The sequence below is a fragment of the Muntiacus reevesi genome, chromosome 20, assembly GCF_963930625.1.
Source record: "Muntiacus reevesi chromosome 20, mMunRee1.1, whole genome shotgun sequence".
NCBI lineage: Eukaryota > Metazoa > Chordata > Mammalia > Artiodactyla > Cervidae > Muntiacus > Muntiacus reevesi.
The window spans coordinates 27,651,232-27,672,837 of record NC_089268.1 but is presented as its reverse complement, the minus strand read 5'-3'; the positions used below and the strand labels follow the sequence as shown (position 1 = coordinate 27,672,837).

The window sequence follows — 21,606 nt, the reverse complement described above, 5'->3', positions numbered from 1 at the left end:
AAATAGAAGAGAAAAAGGAAAAAAAAAAAGAAGAAAAAAGAGAAAAAAGAAAAAAAAAGAAAAAAATTTCCCTAATTAAAAAAATCGTAAAAATCTATGAAAATGAAAGTTAAGGAGTAATGGGGGAGTAATACGGAATTTTAAAGGAAAATAAAAGCGAAAAAATAAAAAAGAAAAAATAAAAAAATTTGTTTTTTCTTACTTAAAAAAAAAAAGTAAAAATATATCTAGGAATTTCTCTGGAGCTGTTGGGGTCAGTGTGGGTTTGGCTCAGTTTCAGATATCTCCTCGTTCCAGCTTATACTTCTCGATATCTACAGGCCCCTTACGGTGTAGTCCGTGTTTTCTACAGGGATTTTAATCTGTTGCACCGGTCCCTTCTGAAGAGGTTCCCTTTGTTTATTTGGCTTCTGTTTGCCGGTCTCTTCAGGGCCTCATTTCTGCCCTGACACAGGCGGGTGGAGGTGGACTCTTACTCAGGTAGCTACTTCCGTTGCGCTGCGGGGAGGGGCCGGCGCTGCTCAGGCTCCCGGCTGCTCTATATGGAGCGTGCCCCGTGCTGTGCGCGGTTCCAGCCCTCGGGTGTTCCACAAAAGCACGGAGCAAAAAGCTGCGCCTGCTCTTTGTGCCTTCCCCGTCAGAGTGGTCCAGGCAGCCAGGGGCTTGACGCTTGATGGGCGCACTCTCCCCGGGTGCGCTCGCCCACTCCCTTCCACGGTCCCAGTCTCAGATTCCGCAGTGCGTGCGTCTTCTGCCCTCCGCGTCTCCAGCCCCAGTCCCTGCCCGCGCCGGTTCGGTGCCTGCGCCCTGTGTCTCTCCGCGACCCTCCCGGCGGATGTTGACCATCCAGAATCTCGGTCCCTTTGTTCTGCGAATGGCTGGCAGGGTGTTCGGCCGGTTAATTTTCTCTCTCTCTTTTGCTCTCCCACAGTTCAAGTTGGCAACTCACAAAAGCCCCCTCCGATTGTCCTCAGGGCACTGAGGCCTGGACCCTACCCCAAGCAAAGCCACTTGCTGGTGGCGGATGCGGGTGTCTGGGGTACTTTTCTGCTGGGAGTTGCTTTTAGGCTCGTAATCTGTGGGTTTTATTTATTGTTTCCCTCCCAGTCAGGTTGCCCTCTGAGATTCAAACACTTCCCCCAGGCCCACCAGTGCGAGGGTTTCCTGGTGTCTGGAAACGTCCCTTATTAAGATTCCCTTCTTGGGACGGATCTCCGTCCTTAGCTCTTTTGTCTCACTTTTTATCTTTTATATTTTGTCCTACCTCCTTTCAAAGACAATGGGCTGCTTTTCTGGGCGCCTGACGACCTCAGCTAGCGATCAGAAGTTGTTTTGTGAAGTTTGCTCTGTGTTCAGTTATTCTTTTGATGAATTTGTAGGAGAGAAATTGGTCTCCCCGTCCTACTCCTCCGCCATCTTGGCTCCTCCCTCCTATATAAAGTCCTTCCACAAACACTTAAAAGTTATTGCAGTGCAACAAATGAATACTTATGTCAATAAAATACAAGAAAAAGACAATAAAATTCCTATGGTATGAGAGAAAATTAAGCCAAAAGTGGTATGTAAAGTATCTGTGCCTGAGAGAAGACTCCAGTGAATGGTCTAGGGCATTGAACACGTGACCCTACAGCCCACACTGGATCTACAAGGTACACCTGAATTTGCACAGTCTTCAAAAGGATAAGACTTGGAAAAAACTCAGTCAGCAAATATAAAGTCTGGTCTTAAAGTTTGGAGAGGTATCAGTGGCATATTAAAGACTCCTTGAACTTTGAATACATGATAGAAACCCTAAGTTATGGAAAGTGTACCAGAAAGTAAATGCAGAATGTAAACCACATGCCCATCAGACTCATCCCCTTCATCTCACAAAATTAGTAGTGAAACTGACAAGGCTCTGGATGAGAGAAGAAGACAGGGTATATAGGGAGGGAATATAGGAAATGAAACAAGAAGCACTGACAAAGAATCAGGTTAGGGTAATAGATAGAAAAAAATTAATGTGACAGAAGTCCATAAACAAAAACACTGAGGAGAGAAGAGTAAAGAATAAGATAAAGTGTGAATGAAATTTGGGCATATAGATAAAAAGAATGGGAATGTGTAAAGAATCAAGAAAGTAGTTGTTTAAAGCTTATTGGAATAAAAATGTTTTCAGGGAAATTTATCTATTTTTTTCCCCAAGGATTAAAGGAAAAATTAAAAGAAAACACACAGGTAAGTATAGTGGGCTTAAAGCACCAGGGAAATGCAAATTTAGTGAAAAATTCACATAAAATGTAATAAGATTTAAACAAGTGCAAACACATACACAAACGTGCTGATATACAGAATGTGCCAAAGTTTCTGACAGCTTCCTTTGGTCTTGATCAAAAATTAAAGGAAGAAAAGGAACAATCTTGCTGACTCAAGGAAAAATTTCAGGCATATTAGTAGTGGTGTGTACCTTGCAAAAATATTCTTGAATTATTTGGACACTTCATGGGCTGTTATGATTTGGTAGGTTACCTTTAATAAATTCTTTGGCTGCTACTAAATATACATTATTAAGTCTCACAATTATTGTAGCTATGTTGCATGAAGCATCCACAAACAGTGAATTAGAGAATACTGGACTGCTTCAAGAGAAAAATGCAGGGATTGGTTCTTAGGAACCTCTATTCACACTTTGTTAAGCAATGATGACATGATTTTCTTTCTGGTGAACTGCTATTTTAGCCCATGGCAAAGTGAAGTTCATCTTATCGTGACTGCCTTTTCAGAAAAAAAAAAAAGTAAACATGTGTCCATGAAAACAGAATTGGTTAAAAAGAGATGAGGGACTAAGGAGAAAAAGAATCACTCATTTGTTCAAAGTAGTATATGTAGCAGTGCCTGAATGCATTAAAGAGGTAATCTTATTTTTCTCTGCAAATAAAAATATACTGAAAAATGTCATTAGAAAATAGGATATTTAAATTTTAATGGATAATTTCACATCTTATGGGAAAATTTTTTGAAAGCGTTAAAGACTATAATTTGTGGCTTCATTCACATAAAATATTCAAGTTAAGAGATATGTATTATTTTTAAAATTCCTAACAATACCAAATCTTTCCACAAATATTTGAAGTACTTGCAGTTGACCAAATTGACAGTTGTGTTAATAAAAGTAAGGAACAATGAATTAAAATTCTTCTCTTCAGATAAAAAACAAATTGGAGGGGAAAATGATGAAAAGCATTTTAATACTTGGAGTAGTAGAATTTAGGGCAGTGTAAGAATGACCCTCAAGTTTACTTGTAACCAATGAATGATTTCAGATATAATTTAGGTTTTGAAAGACCAGAAAAGAGAGTACTATGGAAGAAGTCAACAAGCAAAACATTGCCTTAGACTGGCAGAGATATGGATAGTGCAAGGCAAGGATGGTATATTGACTGAAAACTGGTATATGGTTAAGACATCAGGAAAGCAAGCATTTTAAAGTTTTTTGGGAATAAAGGGATGTCAAAGGTCCTTTGGACGTGGGTTATCTCCTCTCGGCCGCTCCCAATGCTGCGTCAGGAGCAGTGGCTGAGAGGAAGACCTCACGTCCAAGCTAAGGAGCAGCGGCTGTGCTTTACTGGAGCAGCCATGAAGAAATACCCCATGTCCAAGGTCAGAGAAACCCCACTAAGACGGTAAGCGCTGAGAGAGGGCATCGGAGGGCAGACAGATTGAAATCACAATCAGAGAAAACTAACCAATCTGGTCACATGGACCACAGCCTTGTCTGACTCAATGAAACTAAGCCATGTTGTGTAGGGCCACCCAATATGGACAGATCATGATGGAGAGTTCTGACAAAATGTGTTCCACTGGAAAAGGGAATGGCAAACCACTTCAATATTCTTGCCTTGGGAAGCCCATGAATGGTATGAAAAGGCAAAACGATAGGACCCTGAAAGATGAAATCCCCAGTTGGGTAGATGCGCAATATGCTACTAGAGATCAGTGGAGGAAGAACTCTAGAAAGAATGAATAGATGGAGCCAAAGCAAAAACAACACCCAGTTGTGGATGTGACTGGTGATAGAAGCAAGGTCCGATGTTGTAAAGAGCAATATTGCATAGGAAACTGGAATGTTACATCCATGAATCAAGGCAAATTGGAAGTGGTCAAGGAGTGGTCAAAGGAGATGGCAAGAATGAACATTGACATTCTAGGAATCAGTGAACTAAAGTGGACTGGAACAGGTGAATTTAACTCAGATGACCATTATATCTACTACTGTGGGCAAGAATCCCTTAGAAGAAATGGAGTAGCCATAATAGTCAACAAAAGAGTCTGAAATGCAGCACTTGGATGCAATCTCAAAAATGACAGAATGATCTCTGTTCATTTCCCAGGTAAACCATTCAATATCACAATAATGCAAGCCTATGCCCCAACCAGTAATGCTGAAGAAGCTGAAGTTGAACGGTTCTATGAAGACCTACAAGATCTTTTAGAACTAACACCCCCCAAAAATGTCCTTTTCATTATAGGAGACTGGAATGCAAAAGTAGGAAGTCAAGAAACACCTGGAGTAACAGGCAAATTTGGTCTTGGAGTACAGAATGAAGCACAGCAAAGGCTAATAGAGTTTTGCCATGAGAACGCATTGGTCATGGCAAGCACCCTCTTCCAACAACACAAGAGAAGACTCTACACATGGACATTACCAGATGGTCAACACCGAAATCAGATTGATTATATTCTTTGAAGCCAATGATGGAGAAGCTCTATACAGTCAGCAAAAACAAGACTGGGAGCTGACTGTGGCTCAGATAATGAACTCCTTACTGCCAAATTCAGACTTAAATTGAAGAAAGTGGGGAAAACCACAAGACCATTCAGGTATGAACTAAATCAAATCCTTTATGACTATAAAGTGTAAGTGAGAAATAGATTTAAGGGACTAGATCTGATAGACAGAGTGCCTGATGAACTATGGATGGAGGTTCATGATATTGTACAAGAGACAGGGATCAAGACCATCTTGAAGAAAAAAAAAAGGCAAAAAGGCAAAATGGCTGTCTGAGGAGGCCTTACAAATAACTGTGAAGAGAAGAGAAGAGAAAAGGAAAGATATAATTATCTGAATGCAGAGTTCCAAAGCATAGCAAGGAGAGATAAGAAAGCCTTATCAGTGCAAAGAAATAGAGGAAAACAATAGAATGTGAAAGAATAGAGATCTCTTCAAGAAAATTAGAGATACCAAGGGAACATTTCATGCAAAGATGGGCTCAATAAAGGACAGAAATGGTATGGACCTAACAGAAACAGAAGATATTAAGAAGAGGTGGCAAGAATACACAGAATAACTGTATAAAAAAGATCTTCATGACCCAGATAATCACAATGCTGTGATCACTCACCTAGAGCCAGACATTCTGGAATGCGAAATCAAGTGGGCCTTAGGAAGCATCATTATGAACAAAACTAGTGGAGGTTATGGAATTCCAGTTGAACTGTTTCAAATCCTAAAAGATGATGCTGTGAAAGTGCTGCACGCCGTATGCCAGCAAATTTGGAAAACTCAGCAGTGGCCACAGACCTGGAAAAGGTCAATTTTCATTCTAATCCCAAAGAAAGGCAATGCCAAAGAATGCTCAAACTACTGCACAATTGCACTCATCTCACATGCTAGCAAAGTAACGCTCAAAATTCTCCAAGCCAGACTTCAGCAATACGTGAACTGTGAACTTCCAGATGTTCAAGCTGGTTTTAGAAAAGGCAGAGGAACCAGAGATCAAATTGCCAACATCTGCTGGATCATCGAGAATGCAAGAGAGTTCCAGAAAAACATGTATTTCTGCCTTATTGACTATGCCAAAACCTTTGACTGGGGGTCACAATAAACTGTGGAACATTCTGAAAGAGATGGGAATACATGACCACCAGACCTGCCTCTTGAGAAATCTGTATGCCGGTCAGGAAGCATAGATAGAACTGGACTTGGAATAACAGATGGGTTCCAAATAGGAAAAGGAGTAAGTCAAGACTGTATACTGTCACCCTGTTTATTTAACTTATATGCAGAGTATATCATGAGAAACCCTGGGGTGGATGTAGCACAAGCTGGAATCAAGATTGTTGGGAGAAATATCAATAACCTCAGATATGCAGATGACACCACCCTTATGGCAGAAAGTGAAGAAGAACTAAAGAGCCTCTTGATGAAAGTGAAAGAGGAGAGTGAAAAGTTGGCTTAAAACTCAACATTCAGAAAACTAAGATCATGGCATCCAGTCCCATCACTTCATGGCAAATAGATGAGGAAGCAGTTGAAACAGTGTCAGACTTTATTTTTGGGGGGCTCCAAAATCACTGCAGTGGTGATTGCATTTATGAAATTAAAAGCTTACTCCTTGGAAGGAAAGTTATGACCAACCTAGATAGCATATTAAAAAGCAGAGACATTACTTTGTTAACAAAGGTCCATCTAGTCAAGGCTATTGTTTTTCCAGTAGTCATGTATGGATGTGAGAGTTGGACTATAAAAAAAGCTGATTGCTGAAGAATTGATGCTTTTGGACTGTGGTGTTGGAGAAGACTCTTGAGAGTCCCTTGGACTGCAAGGAGATCCAACCAGTCCATCCAAAGGAGATAAGTCCTGGGTGTTCATTGGAAGGAGTGATGTTGAAGCTGAAACCCCAATACTTTGGCCACCTCATGCGAAGAGCTGACTCATTTGAAAAGACCCTGATGCTGGGAGGGATTGGGGGCAGGAGGAGAAGGGGACGACAGAGGATGAGATGGCTGGATGTCATCACCGACTCAATCGGCATGTGTTTGGGTAAACTCCGGGATTGTGTGATGGACAGGGAGGCCTGGCATGCTACGATTCATGGGGTCACAAAGAGTCGGATACGATTGAGCAACTGACCTGAACTGATATTTCTTCTAAAACCAATAAATAAAATTTGGTTGCAAAGAAGATCATGTGTTATTCAAAGTGCAAGATAATGAACAAAAAGGAGAAGATTGTTAATACTGAAAGAAAATATTGCCAAGATAACACTGGAAATATTATTATATCTGAAAATGTGTTCAGGCACAGTGGAAGAATGAGTATCAAGTTAATGGGCCAAGAAAAGAAAGAAAAATTTATACAGGCTGTGAGGAATCAATGAGTAGCCAAACTTTGCTCACCTGCTAGTGGTCTTCTCTGATCTCTGCAGGTTTTGGGAAGTGTCATTGACCTAAATGTGGGCCCTAGATATTGGAATTAGGCAGAGGACCTAATTGTGATATGTTCTGACAAATAAAGAGAAGGAACACAGTTCCTGTCAACCTAATATCCTTAATTTCCTCACCTTTTAAGTAAGTCTATAACATTGCTTAAAAAAGAAAAAAGCTAATGTTAAAAGGAAAGAAACGATATGGAATGGAATAAGGAGGCATTGAAATAGGTTTTTAGAAGTGGAAATTAATGAAGAGAACTCTCTATGGACAAATCTATAACTAACATTTGGAGAGATAAAAGTAGACATCCAAAAATAGCAATACAAAGAAAGTGTATGGATTAAGAGATTGGGAATGTCAAGGCCTCAAAAAACCACTTATGTAAATTAGGTTCGTGAGAAACCTGTTTAAGAATACTTATCATTTTTCCCCTAAGTTTCTTTAGAAAAATAAAATGAGAAGTTTAAGGGCAATGTCGTGGAAATGGTACATTAGGAAACAAAGTATATTATAAAATTCATGTTTATTTCTTAACTATCTAAATGGAAATACACAAACATGCCCACACACATACACAGAGTGGCTGAGAGCTCACTTGGTTAAGAGACTATTCTCCCAAAAGGAATATGGGTAAAAAGTAAAAGTATTGTATTAATTGTGAAAAAAATTTTAAAATAATTCTAAAGTCTACATTTTAAAAGTATTCATTAGCTATTTTGAATATACTACTGCTGTTGCTTTTCAGCTTTTTTTTTTTTAAATTTTATTGTATTAGTTGGAGGCCAATTATTTCACAACATTTCAGTGGGTTTTGTCATACATTGACACGAATCAGCCATAGAGCTTTTCAGCTTATTATGTCTAATTTGTCATTGGGCTTTTACTCTATAAATGGAGTCAACTTCATCAGTGCTATACCTAAGAGAGATTGCAACAACAGGACAAATCACAGAAGCACCTATGTGGGAAATTGACTAGCAAGTAAATATGGCACACAACCATTGAAAGGACATAAAAATGAGATAAAATCATACAAGAATGTGTGTACTGACTCTGAGGAAGATGATGATCGAGCATCAAAAGCAAACTTACAAGAGAAAAATGAAGCTATGACTAGGTACACCGGGAAATATGTTAACAAGATTTGCCTTTTTTTTTTTTTGCCTAACACTTGCTGACAAAATCAAAGGCACAAATAGATGGTTCATGCCTAAAGAAGTAACTTTTTAGGAATGGTGGAAGACAATATTTTCAAACACTGCCATATTTTTCTGTGGAGTTCTAACCAACATACATTTATAAATATTTGAACAATGAAAGCCTATTTCAAAGCCTATTTCAGCAATTAGAAGGAAATGAGTACTTCTTATATGCCTGGGTTCCAAAAAGAATAAGATTGAAAATGACACCAAGCAAACAGGTAGTATAGCTCGCCCTTAGTGATAAAAATCATATCAGTAATAGGTCTTGCCTTAAGCCATTTCTTTTTCAGAACACACAGAGAGCAAACAAAAACTCATTTGCAAGAGAGGTACTTGAGAGGACATGAGGAGGACAGAGTTCCTCTGTCCACAAATCTACCCTGTAACAGTCTTCATTTAACTCCTGTCAAATATGTTAATGTGATATATTCCTGAGTTAAATTATCTTTGAAATAAAAATTATTACTGAAAATTGTCATTAAAGGATATTAAAATTGTTAAAATTTTATCCTCTTGTAGGAAAACATAATTCTCAGTGACTTCCCAGGTAATAATTTCTTTATCTTTCACATCAAAAGTCAAGAAGGAAAAGAGAATAATATAAACAATGGACCATTTCCTAAGATACAAATTTCTTCTGCAATCATTAGCAGAATTCAGATTGCCATGATGAACTGTTATTCATAATATAAAACAAAAAGCATAAAAAGATGATTACCATTCTTGGAAGAAAAAAAATCTAAAAATAATATTGGAAATATTCTTAAAACTAGGAGTGTTTGGGTAATGTACTCAAGGACATGGAAGAATGTGCCTCAAGTTTATGAATGATGGAAAGATAGCAGAATTTGCACAGGCTTTGAAGGGACAGTGCTTCCCTTGTAGCTCAGCTGGTAAAGAATCCACCTGTAATTCAGGAAACCCTGGTTTGATTCCTGTGTTGGTAAGATCCTCTGGAAAAGGGAACAGCTACCTACTCCCGTATTCTGGCCTGGAGAATTTCATGGACTATCCATGGAGTTGCAAAGAGTTGGACACAATTGAGTAACTTTCACTCACTTTCACTTTGAAGGGACAATGAACATGCAAATTTGACTCAGTCATTTTCTTTCATCACTGCAGGTTTGAGAAGGTCTCATTGACATAAATGTGGACCCATGAAATTGGATTTTCTTGGAAGTGCTAACTAGGGATATATCCTGGGAGATAAACAGAGTGGAGCCCAGTGCCTTTTAACTTAATTTTCTTAATTTCATCAACATCTTAGTGAACCTATACCAAGTCACTAAAAGAGTTTCCCTCATGGCTCAGACGGTAAAGAATTTGCCCATAATGTGGGAGACTTGGGTTGAATCCCAGGGTTGAGAAGTTCCCCTGGAGAAAGGAATGGCAACACACTCCAGTATTCTTGACTGGAGAATTCCATGAACAGAGGAGTCTAGTAGACTATAGTCCACAGGATTGCAAAAAGAGTTGGACACGAATGAGCGACTTTCACTTCACTAAAATAGGAAAAAGCTACTGTTAATAGGACAAAAATTGTATGGATACACACTACTATATGGAAGATAGTCAACGAGGACTTACTCTATAGTACAGGAAACTCTACTTACCCTAATGCTTATATATCAAACAGGAAAAATTTGAAAAAATAGATACATGTCTATATAAATGAATTACTTTCCTGTACACCTGAAATCACGATGGTGTGAACATTCACTAGAGCCAGTCATCCTGGAATGCAAAATCAAGGGGGCCTTAGGAAGCATCACTATGAAGAAAGCTAGTAGAGGTGATTAAATTCCAGTTGAGCTCTTTCAAATCCTAAAAGATGATGCTGTGAAAGTGCTGCATTCAACATGCCAACAAATATGGAAAACTCAGCAGTGGCCACAGGACTGGAAAAGGTCAGTTTTCATTCTAAACCCAAAGAAAGAAAATGTTAAAGAATGCTCAAACTACCGTGCAATTGCACTCATCTCACACACTAGCAAAGTAATGCTCAAAATTCTCCAAGTTTTAAGTTTAATTCAACAGTACATGTACTATGAACTTTCTGATGTCCAACCTGGATTTAGAAAAAGCAGAGGAACCAGAGATCAAATTGCCAACATCCATTGGATCATCAAAAAAGCAAGAGAGTTCCAGAAAAACATCTAATTCTGCTTTATTGACTATGCCAAAGCCTTTGACTGTGTGGATCACAACAAACTGTGGAAAATTCTTCAAGAGTTGGGAATACCAGACCACCTTGCCTGCCTCTTGATAAATCTGTATGCAGGTCAGGAAGCAACAGCCAGAACTGGACATGGAACAACAGACTGATTCCAAATCAGGAAAGGTGTACATCAAGGCTGTATGCTGTCACCCTGCTTATTTAACGTTTATGCAGAGTACACCATGAGAAACGCTGGGCTGGATGAAGCGCAAGCTGGAATCAAGATTGCTGGGAAAAATATCAATAACCTCAGATATGCAGATGACACCACCCTTATGGCAGAAAGTGAAGAAGAACTAAAGAGCCTCTTGATGAAAGTGAGAGAGGAGAGTGAAAAAGTTGGCTTAAAACTCAACATTCAGAAAACTAAGATCATGGCATCTGGTCCCATCACTTCATAGGCAATGGATGGGGAAATAGTGGAAACAGTGAGAGATTTTATTTTATTTTTTGGGGGGCTCCAAAATCACTGCAGATGGTGACTGCAGCCGTGAAATTAAAAGACGCTTGCTCCTTGGAAGGAAAGTTATGACCAACCTATCCAGCATATTAAAAAGCAGACACATTACTTTGCCAACATATTTCCATCTAGTCATGGCTATGGTTTTTTCAGTGGTCATGTATGGATGTGAGAATTGGACTATAAAGAAAGCTGAGCACCGAAGAATTGATTCTTTTGAACTGTGGTGTTGGTGAAGACTCCTGAGAGTTCCCTCGACTGCAAGGAGATCCAACCAGTCCATCCTAAAGGAAATCAGTCCTTAATATTCATTGGAAGGACTGATCCTGAAGCTGAAACTCCAATACTTTGGCCACCTGATTGGAAGAACTAACTCATTTGAAAAGACCCTGATGCTGGGTAAGATTGAAGGCAGGAGGAGAAAGGGACAACAGAGGATGAGATGGTTGAATAGCATCACCGGCTCAATGGACTTGAGTTTGAGTAAACTCCGGGAGTTGACGATGGACAGGGAGGCCAGCATGCTTCAGTCCATGTGGTTGCAAAGAGTTGGACATGACTGAGCAAGTGAACTGAACTGATGTTTCAATTAAAAAAAAAAAAAACTATATCCCTGTAGTTGAAAAATATTTGACATCATCTCTGGTAATTGCATCTCATGAAATTTTAATGAAAACTGATATTTTAGAGATATGTATAATAGACCAATTACTGAGATACAGGTCTTTCTATAATTGTGTATCAGGAGGGCCAATTAGGCAATTAATGTTATGTTAATGAAAATACAAAAAACAAAAACAAAAACAGAATGATTGCTCATTAAAATTTTTCCAAGAGAATCATGTAAAATAATTTGTATACCTGGAAATATTTTGAAAACATTTTAAAAAGAATTGAATAAATGAGCCTCGAATTCATATTAAATAGTGATTGAAATTTACTCATGTTTCAGAGGACAATGGATGGAGAAATCCAGAGAAGATAGACATCTTCTCTTGTCTCTAAATATTTGGGATATATCATTGATATATTGATAGACATGACCTCTTGAACTTGGTATATGTGAGAGTTCCTATCTTTGGATGTGTTTTAGAAAGACAGTAAAATATGCCTGTCAACTTAATTGCCTTTCATCTCACCAGTTTCTCCAAGAAGCTATTGCAACTCTCTAGAAAACAAAAAAAGTCTAAGTCCATAGGTAAAGAATGGTATAAAATAAATGAAGTAAGAATGGAAAATGAAGGAAAATGGGTAAGTAAAAGAAAATTCACTTCAAGAAACTTAAGAAAGAAGTGCATAAATATTTAATTGAGAGGGAAGGTAGATATATCAGAGAAGAACAAGCCAATGGATCGTTATAGATTAAAAGGCAAAAGACATCAACACACCGAGAAACCATCATTTTAATGGTGTTGGGAGCAACAGGTTTTTTGGAAAAGTTATCTATTTTCACTGGAGTTCTTTCTGAAGAAGAAAATAAAAAGATAAAAATATATATAAAAATGGGAAGATCATTCCAATTTAATGCAAAATCTATCTTTCAAATTGAACCCACATGAATGTGCACACAAATACACACATGTACTTAACACTGCAGGAAGGCACACACATTCACATACATGCCCAGTAGCTGAGAGTTCAGTTTTACCCAGTGAGTGTTCTCAAAGTGAAAATGGACATAAAATGAATGAGTATTCTGACTTGAGAGAACTTTTAGGAATAGCAGCTCTCAGCTCTTCTTCTCCTCTTTGAGATAGTTAAGCTTTTATTATTCAGTTTGTATGCTTTCCTATAGCTCAGTTGGTAAAGAATCCGCCCGCAAAGCAGGAGACTTGGGTTCAATTCATGGGTTGGGAAGATCTCCTGGAGAAGGGAAAGGCTACCCACTCCAGTATTCTGGCGGGAGAATTCCATGCACTGTATAGACCACGGGATCGCAAAGAGTTGGACACGACCGAGAGACTTTCACTTTGTATGTTGTAATAATTACTTTGCCTTTTAATTAACATGTGTATTCAATCTGGTTATTATGACATCTATATGTTATAAAATAGCAACAAACACTGATTTGGAGGATCTTAGACCACTGCTTCTAGAGGTACTATAGGGTATATTACCTGGCCTCCTCTATTAAGAATATGTTCATCACCTAAGGGATATATAACATGGTGCATGCAAATTTATCTTTTAAGTATGCACAAATAAAATTTTTCTTAATTTCTATGAATAGAAAAAATATATTATGTCAGTGATGTAGGTCTAAATGAAGTGGCCTGAGCATATTTTGGACAAAATTTTCACTTCAGCCACTTGAAAAGACAATAATTTATTCATTTTTTGAATTATTAATTTGTTGTTCACTTTTCTTTTTTAATTTATTTTTATTAGTTGGAGGCTAATTACCTTACAATATTGTAGTGGTTTTTGCCATACATTGACATGAATCAGCCATGGATTTACATGTGTTCCCCATCCCAATCCCCCCTCCCACCTCCCTCCCCATCCCATCCCTCTGGGTCTTCCCAGTGCACCAGCCCTGCGCATTCGTCTCATACATCCAACCTGGACTGGTGATCTGTTTCACCCTTAATAGTATGCTTGCTTCAATGCTATTCTCTCAGAACATCTGACCCTCGCCTTCTCCCACAGAGTCTGAAAGTCTTTTCTATACATCTGTGTCTCTTTTTCTGTTTTGCATATAGGGTTATCATTACCATCTTTTAAAATTCCATATATATGCGTTAGTATACTGTATTGGTGTTTATCTTTCTGGCTTACTTCACTCTGTATAATGGGCTCCAATTTCATCCATATTATTAAAACTGATTCAAATGTATTCTTTTTAATGGCTGAATAATATTCCACTGTGTATTTATACCATGGCTTCCTTATCCATTTGTCTGCTGATGGGCATCTAGGTTGCTTCCATGTCCTGGTTATTATAAACAGTGCTGCAATGAACACTGGGGTGTACATATCTCTTTCAGATCTGGTTTCCTCGGTGTGTATGCCCAGGAGTGGGATTGCTGGGTCATATGGCAGTTCTATTTCCAGTTTTTAAAGGAATCTCCACACTGTTCTCCATAGTGGCTGTACTAGTTTGCATTCCCACCAACAGGGTTCCCTTTTCTCCACACCCTCTCCAGCATTTATTGCTTGCAGACTTTTGGATAGCAGCCATCCTGACTGGTGTGTTATGGTACCTCATTGTGGTTTTGATTTGCATTTCTCTGATAATGAGTGATGTTGAGCATCTCTTCATGTGTTTGTTAGCCATCTGTATGTCTTCTTTGGAGAAATGTCTGTTTAGTTCTTTGGTCCATTTTTTGATTGGGTCATTTATTTTTCTGAAATTGAACTGCAGGAGTTGCTTGTATATTTTTAACATTAATCCTTTGTCTGTTGCTTCATTTGCTATTATTTTCTCCCATTCTGAATGCTGTCTTTTCAGCTTGCTTATAGTTTCCTTTGTTGTGCAAGAGCTTTTAAGTTTAATTAGGTCCCATTTGTTTATTTTTGCTTTTATTTCCAATATTCTGGGAGGTGGGTCATAGAGGATCCTGCTGTTATTTATATCAGAGAGTGTTTTGCCTATGGTATCCTCTAGAAGTTTTACAGCTTCTGACCTTACATTTAGATCTTTAATCCATTTTGAGTTTATTTTTGTGTATGGTGTTAGAAAGAGTTCTAGTTTCATTCTTTTACAAGTGGTTGACCAATTTTCCCAGCACCACTTGTTAAAGGGGTTGGCTTTTCTCTATTGTATATCCTTGCCTCCTTTGTCGAAGATAAGGTGTCCATAGGTATATGGATTTATCTCTGGGCTTTCTGTTTTGTTCCATTGATCTATATTTCTGTCTTTGTGCCAGTACCATGCTGTCTTGATGACTGTGGCTTTGTAGTAGAGTCTGAAGTCAGGCAGTTTGATTCCTCCAGTTCCATTCTTCTTTCTCAAAATTGCTTTGGCTACTCGAGGTTTTTTATATTTCCATACAAATTGTGAAATTATTTGTTTTAGTTCTGTGAAAAATACCTTTGGTAACTTGATAGGGATTGCACTGAATCTATAGATTGCTTTGGGGAGTAGTCTCATTTTCACTATATTGATTCTTCCAATCCATGAACACGGTCTATTTCTCCATCTATTTGTGTCCTCTTTGATTTCTTTCATCAATGTTTTATAGTTTTTTATACATAGGTCTTTCATTTCTTTAGGTAGATATACTCCTAAGTATTCTATTATTTTTGTTGCAATGGTGAACGGTATTGTTTCCTTAATTTCTCTTTTTGTTTTCTCATTGTTAGTGTACAGGAATGCAAGGGATTTCTGTGTGTTAATTTTATATCCTGCACCTTTACTATATTCATTGATTAGCTCTAGTAATTTTCTGGTATTGTCTTTAGGGTTTTCTATGTGGAGGATCATGTCATCTGCAAATAGTGAGAGTTTTACTTCTTTTCCTATCTGGATTCCTTTTATGTCTTTTTTCTGCTCTGATTGCTGTGGCAAACACTTTCAAAACTATGTTGAATAGTATTGGTGAGAGTGGGTACACTTGTCTTGTTCCTGATTTTAAGGGAAATGCTTTCAATTTTTCACCATTGAGGATAACGTTTGCTGTGGGTTTATCATATATAGCTTTTATTATGTTGAGGTGTGATCACTCACCTAGAGCCAGACAGCAAGGAATGTGAAGTCAAGTACACCTTAGAAAGCATCACTATGAACAAAGCTAGTGGAAGTGGTGAAATTCCAGTTGAGCTATTTCAAATCATGAAAGATGGTGCTGTGAAACTGCTGCACTCAATATGCCAGCAAATTTGGAAAACTCAAGAGTGGGCACAGGACTGGAAAAGGTCAGTTTTCATTCTAATCCCTAGGAAAGGCAATCCCCCAAATGCTCAAACTACCACACAATTGCCCTCATCTCACACACTAGCAAAGTAATGCTCAAAATTCTCCAAGCCAGGCTTCAGCAATATGTGAATTGTGAATTTTTAGGTGTTCAAACTGGTTGTAGAAAAGGCAGAGGAACCAGAGATCAAATTGCCAACATCCGCTGGATCATCAAAAAAGCAAGAGAGTTCCAGAAAAACATCTAATTCTGCTTTATTGACTACGCCAAAGCCTTCGACTGTGTGGATCACAGTAAACTGTGGAAAATTCTGAAAGAGATGGGAATACCAGACCACCTGACTTGTCTCTTGAGAAACCTGTATGCAGGTCAGGAAGCAACAGTTAGAACTAGACATATGTCAGGAAGCATTAAACAAAAGGCTTCCTGTGTGCTGTTTTGGATCTGTCAGGAAACCTTTGGCCCTTATTGATTCCTGAATATTCAGGAATTAAGAGGAGAGGCACGCCTTTCCCGGGGCTGAGGAATCCAGGCATTTCTCATTTCAGTGATAAGTACCCTCTTCCTTATTATAAGCCAAATGGTGATAGGTGATTTTTTGCAACTCTCTCTTTGATAGGGATCATCTTATGCTTTGTAAGTCTGCAATTTTAATCTTTGTCATTGCTGAGAATAACCACCTTGTAAGACAGTATATATGCCCATGCCATGTTGATTAAAACACCTTTGCTCCATCAGAGCTTTGGTCCCCATGTCTTTCTTTCTTTCTATTCTTCCTGTCTTTCTCTCTCTCTCTATTTCTGGCTAATTCCTTGGAGCGCGGAGGCCCACTGAGCTCACTTTCTTGCCCGGGCTTCTAAGACTCTCTGGAGAAGGCACACTGTGCCTTCACCCACTCCAGAGGATGCCTGGTGCCTACGTGCAGTGGCACGAGCCCTAAGAATGGGACTCTATTGCTTTCCCCGTAAACCAGGGGATATTAGCCTCTTTCTCTCTCTTACTTTCTTATCGTTGACTCCAGACCACCAGGTTCCGGTCCATTAAAGGACCAACAGACATGGAACAACAAACTGGTTCCCAATAGGAAAAGGAGTATGTCAAGGCTGTATATTGTCACCCTGCTTATTTAACTTATATGCAGAGTACATCATGAGAAATGCTGGGCTGGATGAAACACAAGCTGGAATCTAGATTTCTGGGAGAAATATCAATAACCTCACATATGCAGATGACATCACCCTTATGGCAGAAAGTGAAGGGGAACTGAAAAGCCCCTTGATGAAAGTGAAAGTGGAGAGCGAAAAAGTTGGCTTAAATCTCAGCATTCAGAAAACTAAGATCATGGCTTCTGCCCATCACTTCATGGGAAATAGATGGGGAAACAATGGAAACAGTGGCAGACTTTAATTTTTTGGACTCCAAAATCACTGCAGATGGTGACTGCAACCCTGAAATTAAAATACACTTACTCCTTGGAAGGATGACCAACCTAGATAGCATATTAAAAAGCAGAGACATTACTTTGCCAACAAAGGTCCATCTGGTCAAGGCTATGGTTTTTCCAGTGGTCATGTATGGATGTGAGAGTTGGACTGTGAAGAAAGCTGAGTGCCAAAAAATTGATGCTTTTGAACTGTTGTGTTGGAGAAGACTCTTGAGAGTCCCTTGCACTGCAAGGAGATCCAACCGATCCATCCTAAAGGAGATCAGTCCTGGATGTTCATTGGAAGGACTGATGCTGAACCTGAAACTCCAGTACTTTGGCCAACTCATGCGAAGAGTTGACTCACTGAAAAAGACCCTGATGCTGGGACGGATTGGCGGCAGGAGGAGAAGGGGATGACAGAGGATGAGATGGCTGGATGGCATCACTGACTCAATGGACATGGGTTTGAGTAAACTCTGGCAGTTGATGATGGACAGGGAGGCCTGTGTGCTGTGATTCATGGGATTGCAAAGAATTGGACACGACTGAGCGACTGAACTGAACTAAACTGACTGATGTTCCTTCTATTCCTGCTTTCTCAAGGTTTGTTTTTTTTTTTTAATCATAAATGGATGTTGAATTTTTTCAAAGGCTTTTCCTGCATATATTGAGATAATCATGTGGTTTTTGTTTTTCAATTTGTTAATGTGGTGTATTACATTGATCGATCTGTGGATATTAAAGAATCCTTGCATTTCTGGGATAAAGCCCACTTGGTCACGATTTATGATCTTTTAAATATGTTGTTGGATTCTGTTTGCTAGTATTTTGTTAAGGATTTTTGCATCTGTGTTCATCAGTGATATTGGCCTGTAGTTTTCTTTTTTTTGTGGCATCTTTGTCTGGTTTTGGTATTAGGGTGATGGTGGCCTCATAGAATGACTTTGGAAGTTTCCCTTCTGCAATTTTCTGGAAGAATTTGCGTAAGATAGGTGTTAGCTCTTCTCTAAATTTTTGGTAGAATTCAGCTGTGAAGCCATCTGGTCCTGGGCTTTTGTTTGCTGGAAGATTTCTGATTACAGTTTCGATTTCCGTGCTTGTGATGGGTCTGCTAATATCTTCTATTTCTTCCTGGTTCACTTTTGGAAAGTTATACTTTTCTAAGAATTTGTCTATTTCTTCCAAGTTGTCCATTTTATTGGCATAGAGCTGCTGGTAGTAGTCTCTTATGATCCTTTGTATTTCAGTGTTGTCTGTTTGATATGTCCATTTTCATTTCTAATTTTGTTGATTTGGTTCTTCTATCTTTGTTTCTTGATGAGTCTGGCTAACGGTTTGTCAATTTTATTTACCTTTTCAAAAAACACGTTTTTAGCTTTGTTGATTTTGCCTATGGTCTCTTTTGTTTGTTTTGCATTTATTTCTGCCCTAATTTTTAAGATTTCTTTCTTTCTCCTAACCCTAGGGTTCTTCATTTCTTTCTTCTCTAGTTGCTTTAGGTGTAGAGTTAGGTTATTTATTTGACTTTTTTCTTGTTTCTTGAGGTAAGCCTGTATTGCTATGAACCTTCCCCTTAGCACTGCTTTTACAGTGTCCCATAGGTTTTGGGATGTTGTGTTTTCATTTTCATTCATTTCTATGCATATTTTGATTTCTTCTGTGACTTGTTGGTTATTCATAAGAGTGTTGTTTAGCCTCCATGTGTTGAAATTTTTAATAGTTTTTTTCCCCTGTAATTGAGATCTAATCTTAGTGCCTTGTGGTTGGAAAAGATGACTGGAATGATTTCAATTTTTTTGAACTTACCAAGGCTAGATTTATGGCCCATGATGTGATCTATTCTGGAGAAGATTTCATGTGCTCTTGAGAAAAAGGTGAAATTGATTGTTTTTGGGTGAAATGTCCTAGAGATATCAATTAGGTCTAGCTGGACCATTGTTTCATTTGTGTTTCCTTGTTAAGTTTCTGTTTAGTTGATCTGTCTGTAGGTGTGAGTGGGGTATTAAAGTCTCCCACTATTATTGTGTTAGTATTAATTTCCTCTTTTATACTCGTTAGCGTTTGCCGTACATATTACGGTGCTCCTATGTCGGGTGCATATATATTTATAATTGTTATATCTTCTTGGCTTGATCCTTTGATCATTATGTAGTGTCCTTCTTTGTCTATTTTCACAGCCTTTAATTTAAAGTCTATTTTATCTGATATGAGTATTGCGACTCCTGCTTTCTTTTGGTCACTGTTTGCATGAAATATTTTTTTCAAGCCCTTCACTTTCAGTCTGTATGTGTCCCTTATTTTGAGGTGAGTCTCTTGTAGACAACGTATATATGGATCTTGTTTTTGTATCCATTCAGCCAGTCTTTGTCTTTCGGTTGGGGCAATCAATCCATTTACATTTAAAGTAATTATTGATAAGTATGATCCTGTTGCCATTTACTTTATTGTTTTGGAGTTGAGTTTATACACCCTTTCTGTGTTTCCTGTCTAGAGAAGATCCTTTAGCATCTGTTGGAGAGCTTGTTTGGCAGTGCTGAATTCTCTCATCTTTTGCTTGTCTGTAAAGCTTTTGAATTCTCCTTCATATCTGAATGAGATCCTTGCTGGGTATAGTAGTCTGGGTTGTAGTTTCTTCTTTTTCATTCCATTCTGGCCTGAAGAGTTTCTATGGAAAGATCAGCTATTATCCTTATGGGAATTCCCTTGTGTGTTATATGTTGCTTCTCCCTTGCTGCTTTTAATATTTGTTCTTTGTGTTTGATCTTTGTTAATTTGATTAATATGTGTCTTGGTGTGTTTTGCCTTGGGTTTATCCTGTTTGGGACTCTCTGGGTTTCTTGGACTTGTGAGACTATTTCCTTCCCCATTTTAGGGAAGTTTTCAGTTATTATCTCCTCGAGTATTTTCTCATGGCCTTTCTTTTTGTCTTCTTCTTCTGGGACTCCTATGATTCGAATGTTGGGGCTTTTCACATTGTCCTAGAGGTCCCTGAGGTTGTCCTCATTTCTTTTGATTCTTTTTTCATTTTTCCTCTCTGCTTCATTTATTTCCACCATTTTATCTTCCATCTCACTTATCCTATCTTCTGCCTCCATTATTCTACTGTTGGTTCCCTCCAGAGTGTTTTTTATCTCATTTATTGCATTATTCATTATATATTGACTCTTTTTTATTTCTTCTAGGTCCTTGTTAAACATTTCTTGCATCTTCCTAATCCTTGTCTCCAGTCTATTTATCTGTAACTCTATTTTGTTTTCAAGATTTTGGATCATTTTTATTATCATTATTCTAAATACCTTTTCAGGCAGATTCCCTATCTCCTCCTCTTTTGTTTGGCTTGGTGGGCATTTTTCATGTTCCTTTACCTGTTGGGTATTTCTCTGCCTTTTCATCTTGCTTAGACTGCTGTGTTTGGAGTGGCCTTTCTGTGTTCTGGAGGTTTGTGGTTCCTTTTTATTGTGGAGGTTTCTCCCGATGGGTGGGTTTGGACGATTGGGTTGTCGAGGTCTCCTGGTTAGGGAAGCTTGTGTCGGTGTTCTGGTGGATGGAGCTGGATTTCTTCTCTGGAGTGCAATGGAGTGTCCAGTAGGGGTATGGGTTTGGTGTGACTTTGGGCAGCCTGTATATTGACGCTGAGGGCTATGTTCCTGTGTTGCTGGAGAATTTGCTTGGTATGTCTTGCTCCAGAACTTATTGGCTCTTGGGTGGTGGTTGGCTTCAGTGTAGGTATGGAGGCTTTTGGATGATCTCTTATTAATGTTCCCTGTAGTCAGGAGTTCTCTGGTGTTCTCAGGTTTTGGGCTTAAGCCTCTTGTCTCTGGATTTCAGTCTTATTCTTCCAGTAAAAAGTATGGAACACCTGACGAATTTGCGTGTCATCCTTGCGCAGGGGCCATGCTAATCTTCTCTGTATCATTCCAATTTTAATATATGTGCTGCCGAAGCAAGCACAAGACAATACTTTAGAGAAATATTATTGATAAAATTTACATGAGTCAATAGGAATGTCTGCATACATTACAGCAATAGGAAAATCAAATAGCTATACTGGGGGATAATTGAATAGCTAATGAAGATGGAGCCCTTAGTTGTAAAGATAAGATTGAAGTGAAAAAATCTTGTAAAATATGCATATCTTGGAGTTGAGAAAAATAATGTTTGAAGGGTGAGATAAAGGCAATAATACAAGTAACAGTTGAAGCAAGACTCAGTGGTAAACAATCCACCTGCCAAGAAGGAAATATTGGTTCGAT

At 38.5% G+C, this 21,606-nt stretch overlaps 1 non-coding gene across 1 annotated transcript; it reads right to left on the bottom strand.

The window, feature by feature from the left end:
• Positions 1-21,197: 21,197 nt before the first annotated feature.
• LOC136151965 (U6 spliceosomal RNA) lies at positions 21,198-21,304 on the bottom strand. Its single transcript, XR_010660127.1, has one exon. It is a non-coding gene; the product is annotated as a U6 spliceosomal RNA (small nuclear RNA).
• Between the last annotated feature and the right edge of the window lie 302 nt (positions 21,305-21,606).